The sequence below is a fragment of the Triticum dicoccoides genome, chromosome 5B (genome assembly GCF_002162155.2).
Source record: "Triticum dicoccoides isolate Atlit2015 ecotype Zavitan chromosome 5B, WEW_v2.0, whole genome shotgun sequence".
Taxonomy (NCBI): domain Eukaryota; kingdom Viridiplantae; phylum Streptophyta; class Magnoliopsida; order Poales; family Poaceae; genus Triticum; species Triticum dicoccoides.
The window spans coordinates 607,764,348-607,770,347 of NC_041389.1; positions in this window are offsets into that span (position 1 = coordinate 607,764,348).

The following is a 6,000-nucleotide window of genomic DNA, read 5'->3' on the forward strand; positions in this document are numbered from 1 at the left end:
CCAGTTGGCAAGATTGAATTGGAGGTGGCTTTTGGAGATGAGCATGATTCCAGGGCTGAGAAATTGACGTTTGAAGTGGTCAAAATCAGGAGTCCGTATCACGCTTTGTTTGGGCGATCGGCTTATGCTAAGTTCATGGCACGGCCGTGTTACGTTTACTTACAGCTCAAGATGCCGGGTTATAAGGGCACCATCACTGTGCATGGGAGTCGAAAGGTGGCCTTGGAATGTGAAGAAGGCGACATGGCTTACGTTGAGACTGCCTGTGCCGCAGAGGAGCTTAAATTTTATCAAGACAATGTTGACCCGACGGATATGACCTCCCTCAAGAAACCAATTACAGAGCATGACCCGGCGTTGAAGTTTAAATCGACCGCTGAGACAAAGCTTGTTGACTTTACCCCAGGAGACGCCTCTAAGCAGTTCAGTATCAGTGCCAATTTGGATCCTAAATAGAAAGCGCGCTCATCGAGTTCATCTGTGAGAACCGAGACATCTTTGCATGGAAACCTTCGGACATGCCGGGTGTACCGAGGGAACTTGCTGAGCACACTCTCAATATTGATCCAAAATATAAGCCGGGCAGGCAGTTTCTTCGACAGTTCAACAAAGAGAGACAGAAAGCTATTGGGGAAGAGGTCGCCCGGCTCTTAGCGGCCGGGTTTATTGTTGAAGTTTTTCATCCGGAGTGGTTGGCTAACCCGGTGTTGGTGCTCAAGAAGAACGGAACTTGGCGGATGTGTGTGGATTACACGGACTTAAACAAGGCTTGTCTGGCTGATCCCTTTGCTCTCCCCCGTATTGATCAAATCATTGATGCTACGGCAGGTTGTGAATGTTTGAGCTTCTTGGATGCTTACTCTGGTTATCATCAGATCAAGATGGCAGTTAAGGACCAGGAGAAGATAGCTTTCATCACTCCATTTGGGGCCTTCTGTTATGTATCTATGCTGTTTGGACTCAAGAGTGCCCAGGCGACTTAGCAGCGATGTGTGCAGAACTGTTTGCACGATCAAATTGGGAGTAATGTTCATGCTTATGTGGATGACATCGTGGTGAAATCCAGAGAAAAGGAAACCTTAATATCCGACTTGAGACAGACCTTTGATAATCTCCGGATTTACAAGATGATGCTTAACCCGGCCAAGTGTGTGTTTGGTGTACCTGCAAGTAAGCTCTTGGGTTTTCTGGTGTCAAACAGAGGCATTGAAGCTAATCCGGAGAAGATCACGGCGATTACTCTCTGGCTAAGTTGGCGTGTATCAATGATGTTCAGCGCCTGGCGGGATGTGTGGCTGCTTTAAGTCGGTTCATAAGCTGGTTAGGGGAGAAGGCCTTACCACTATATCAGATGATGAAGAAAATAGACACTTTCGTCTGGAGCGATGCTGCTAACATTGCCTTTGAAGATTTAAAGAGACAGTTGTCTGAGCCATCGGTTCTTGCGGCTCCCATTGATAGAGAGCCGCTATTGTTATATGTGGCTGCTAACTCGCGGGCCGTCAGTGTTGCCATCGTGGTGGAGCGTAAGGAGGCAGGCAAGGAGCATCCGGTTCAATGGCCGGTTTACTACATCAGCGAGGTGCTCATTGAGTCTAAACAAAGGTATCCACATTGGCAAAAGCTTGTTTATGGTGTGTTCATGGCAAACCGGAAGCTGAAGTAGTACTTCCAAAGTCATCCTATAACGGTGGTAAGTTCAGCTCCTTTGGGAGACATCATTCAAAACAGGGAGGCCACAGGACGAATCGCCAAGTGGGCTATTGAGCTTGGGCCTTATGATTTGAAGTATATGCCCCGTACTGCCATCAAATCTCAGGCCTTGGTGGACTTTATCAATGATTGGACAGAGTTGCGGGCACCTGAGGAGAAGCCGGACAATACGTATTGGACTATTCACTTTCATGGATCTAGGTAGTTAGAAGGATCAGGGGCTGGAGTTGTTTTAACTTCCCCTCGAGGTGACAAATTTCATTATGTGCTCCGACTCATGTTTCCATGTACTAACAATGCAGTTAAATACAAGGCCCTGCTCCATGGTCTTCGGATGGCTAAGGAGATGAATTTAAGCCGGGTAAGGTGCTTGGGCGACTCAGACCTCGTGGCTCAACAGGTCTCAGGCACGTGGGATTCTAAGGATCCCCTTATGGCGGCTTATCGTCGTGAAGTAGATGCTGTAGCTGGGTACTTCAAAGGGTATCAGGTGGAGCACATTGATAGAAGGAAGAATGAGGTGGCCGATGCGTTAAGCCGGTTGGGCTCTCAGTGTAAGCCGGTGCCGCCTAACACCTTTCTTGACATTCTGCATAATCCTTCTGTCAAGATACCTACAGAGGAAGAGCTTGCAGTGCCAGACCCGGAGGCACAGTTGGTGGTCGCACTTCACGTCATCCCAGATTGGACATTGCCATACTTGGCCTATATGACCCGGGGAGAGATGCCTGAGGATGAGACCTTGGCAAGACAAATTGTCAGGCGGTCCAAATCCATGACAATTTTTAATGGCGAGTTACATCACCTCAGTGTCACAGGGGCGTTCCAGCGTTGTGTGTCACCTACAGAGGGTCAAGAGATACTTCGAGAGATCCATGAAGGAGATTGTGGTCACCATGCCGGCTCAAAATCTCTGGTGGCCAAGGCCTTCCGTCATGGTTTTTATTGGCTGACGGCTCATGCTGATGCGGAGGATCTTGTTAGCAAATGTGACGGATGTCAAAAATTCTCACGACGAGCTCATGTGCCGGCTCAAGAATTGAGGATGATTCCAATTACTTGGCCGTTTGCAGTCTGGGGGCTTGACATGGTGGGACCGTTCAAGAGGTCTAAGGACAAAAAGACACACCTCCTGGTGGCAGTGGATAAATTTACAAAGTGGATTGAGGCAGAGCCGGTCAGTCAGTGTGATACAGCCACAGTAGTTCAGTTCATCAAAAAGGTGATCTTTCGTTTTGGTTTTCCACATAGCATCATAACTGATAATGGCACTAATCTCTCCAAGGGTGCAATGGAAGAGTTCTGTCAACGAGAGCATATCCGGCTTGACATTTTGGCTGTTGCTCATCCTCAATCCAATGGTCAAGCAGAAAGAGCTAATCAGGATATCTTAAGGGGTATCAAACCACGGCTCTTGGTCCCCTTACAGCAGACTCCGGGTTGTTGGGTGGAAGAGTTACCCTCTGTGCTGTGCAGCATCAATACTACGCCTAACAGATCCACGGGTTATACACCTTTTTTCATGGTTTATGGAGCAGAGGCAGTTCTGCCAAGTGATATCCGGCACGACTCGCCCCGGGTGGCGGCTTGTGTTGAGGCTGATAATGAAAAAGCTCAATAGGAGGCACTTGACTTGTTGGATGAGGAGCGAGACTTGGCAATATCCCGCTCAGCGATTTACCAGCAAGACCTTCGTCGCTATCACAGCCGCCGGGTCAGAAGCAGTACATTTCAAGAAGGCGACTTAGTGCTCCTGCTCATCCAGGATCAGTCCGATATGCACAAGCTATCCCCTCCTTGGGAAGGACCCTTTGTGGTCAGCAAGAATCTGAACAACGGGTCATACTACCTCATTGATATTCGAGAGCACAAAGACTCACATAATTCAGAGGAGGAGACCCGCCGGCCGTGGAATATAGCCCATCTTTGGCCTTACTATACTTAAGCCATCGGCTCTTGAGATGTATATATTTTTTGACAATGTATATATTATATAAAGTAATAAAGCAGGACCTCTGTCCTTTTTCACCCTCAAAAGTTTATATGTCTTTTTGTCAGATGGTGGAAACAACCAACAGGGAGCGGATCATATCTGAATCCGGCTTTACCTTTGGTCCGGCTTATGATCATATCTGGATCTAGCCATGATCACTTGGGGGCTTCCTGTTCAAACATAGGTCGTATCCGAACCAAAGAGAACATAGCTGTCGATACCCGCTTGATCGGCATACTGCCAAACCCACTTGGGGGCTTCTTGATCATATTTGAATCATAGCTTAACCCCTTTGGGTCTGACATGGATCGTATATGAATCAGCGTCATTAAACAAATCTTATGGTCACTTGGGGGCTTCCTGTTCAAACATAGGTCGTATTCGAACCAAAGAGAACATAACTATCGATACCCATTTGATCGGCATCGCCAAGCCACTGGGGGCTATATGATCGTATCCGAATATTAGCTTAACCCCTTTGGAACGGTTTACTGATCGTATTCGAATTAGAAGCCTGTAAATTATCTTGACTATCTTGAGACCTTGTGAAAACATTATGAGATGTTTTTTGTCTTTTCGGTTTAATATTGGTCACACCAGGTTGTTAAGTACCAGGTGAGCATCAAGTCAGCAGGTATGCTATTATGCTTATGCTTAGCAAAGTATAGTCATAAATCAGTCTATTTATGATGTTTTTTGGTTTGTGTTCCGGGTTATCAATACTTTCCGTGACCCCGGACGCGATACACTGCCAAGGGAATTTTGCTTGTTTTATGTGCAGAATAAGGCAAGCAAAACTAACATGCCAAGGAAATCACAGTCAGAAATATATAGCAGTGGCGGCTTACGAAAGTGTTAAAGCGCTAGGAACATGCGCGAAGGCATGACAAACATTGGAAAGTTTTTTCTACCCTATTACAAGACTCCCTGAGTCTGAATAAACGAAGCATTGTTTTTTGCAAAACACCTGGCGATTCACTCCTTCGGCGGGCTTGAAGTTTCTGGGTTATCCTTCTTCGCTTCTCCGTCGGCTGTTCTCTCCTGGAAAGTTGACGAGGCCCAGTCAATGCCGCTCAAAGCTTCAAACTCAGCTTCATCATGTATTAAACCGGCGGGATCCACTTCAGGGGCAAAAGTATGCTTACGAATTGGAGGGATCGGGCTGATTTGATCATATGGAGTGTTTGGAATTCTCCGGTTTTCACCATCATAAGTCGGCGCATACTTGCTAAGGTCAGTGTCATTTCCAACAAGGGTTGCCACGGGACGTATGGCTTTGACGCAGGGGTGGTGAAATCATGGTCGTCAAACGCAGTGCCGTCTTCCTTCAGACTTGGGTATCCAAGGGCAAGGTCGGCCGGGTCTAGTTCTGGGAGCCATGTTGTAGCCCGGCTCAATGCGGCTACGGCCCCGGCTCTTGAGGACGCCCGCCTTAAGTCTTGGATCCGTTGAGGAAGGAAAGCGAGGCTCTTCAACACGTCTTGCAGAAGGCGGGGAGGAGGGCTTGATAAGGCTACAACGGACAAGGCACGTTGTGACCCGGAGTACAGCTGTTCCACTAAGGTATAAACTGCTTTAAGCTTGATCAACATGTTTCGTTTAAGGTTGGTACTCCTGGGGCCTGTATGTACACAAGTATAACAGTCAACCGGAAGTAATTGTTACAATAGTCATTGAAAGGTTACAATGTTTGAAGTTTTGCACGGTAACTTACCGAAGATGGCTGAGACCATTTGAGATATCTGCCGTTTTAAGTCGGACAACTCGGTTGTTGCCTCCGCAAGAGATGCTTCTGCTGTCTCGTCCCGAGTCACCAGTGAAGCCTTCTCATTAGCCCAAGCTTTCTTCTCCGACTCAAAATTCTTCTTCAGCTTCTCATTTTCAGAGACACTGAATTCAAATTTGGAGCTAGCCTTCTGAGTCTCAAGTTCTTGAGTTTTCAGACGACCCTTCAGGATAACAAGCTCTGATTCAAACTGACTTATGGTGGCCTGCATTGACACCAGGTTATGGTAAGGATTATAGTAAGGTAACATTCAAGTCCCAAGCACTTTACAAGTAAAGATACTTGGCACTTGCGGGCTAATGTATGCTGAAGAATTTTAAACTTATATTACTGGGTCACACATATTAAGTCTCAAGCACTTTACAAGTAAAGATACTTGACACTTGGGGACTAATGTACATTGCAAATTTACAACTATCATGTTATAACCGGGTTAAATATATTCTCTTTGAACCGGCTCAATTAATAAAGTAAAGCAGGTTTCTAAGTCTACAACATATTTATTCAT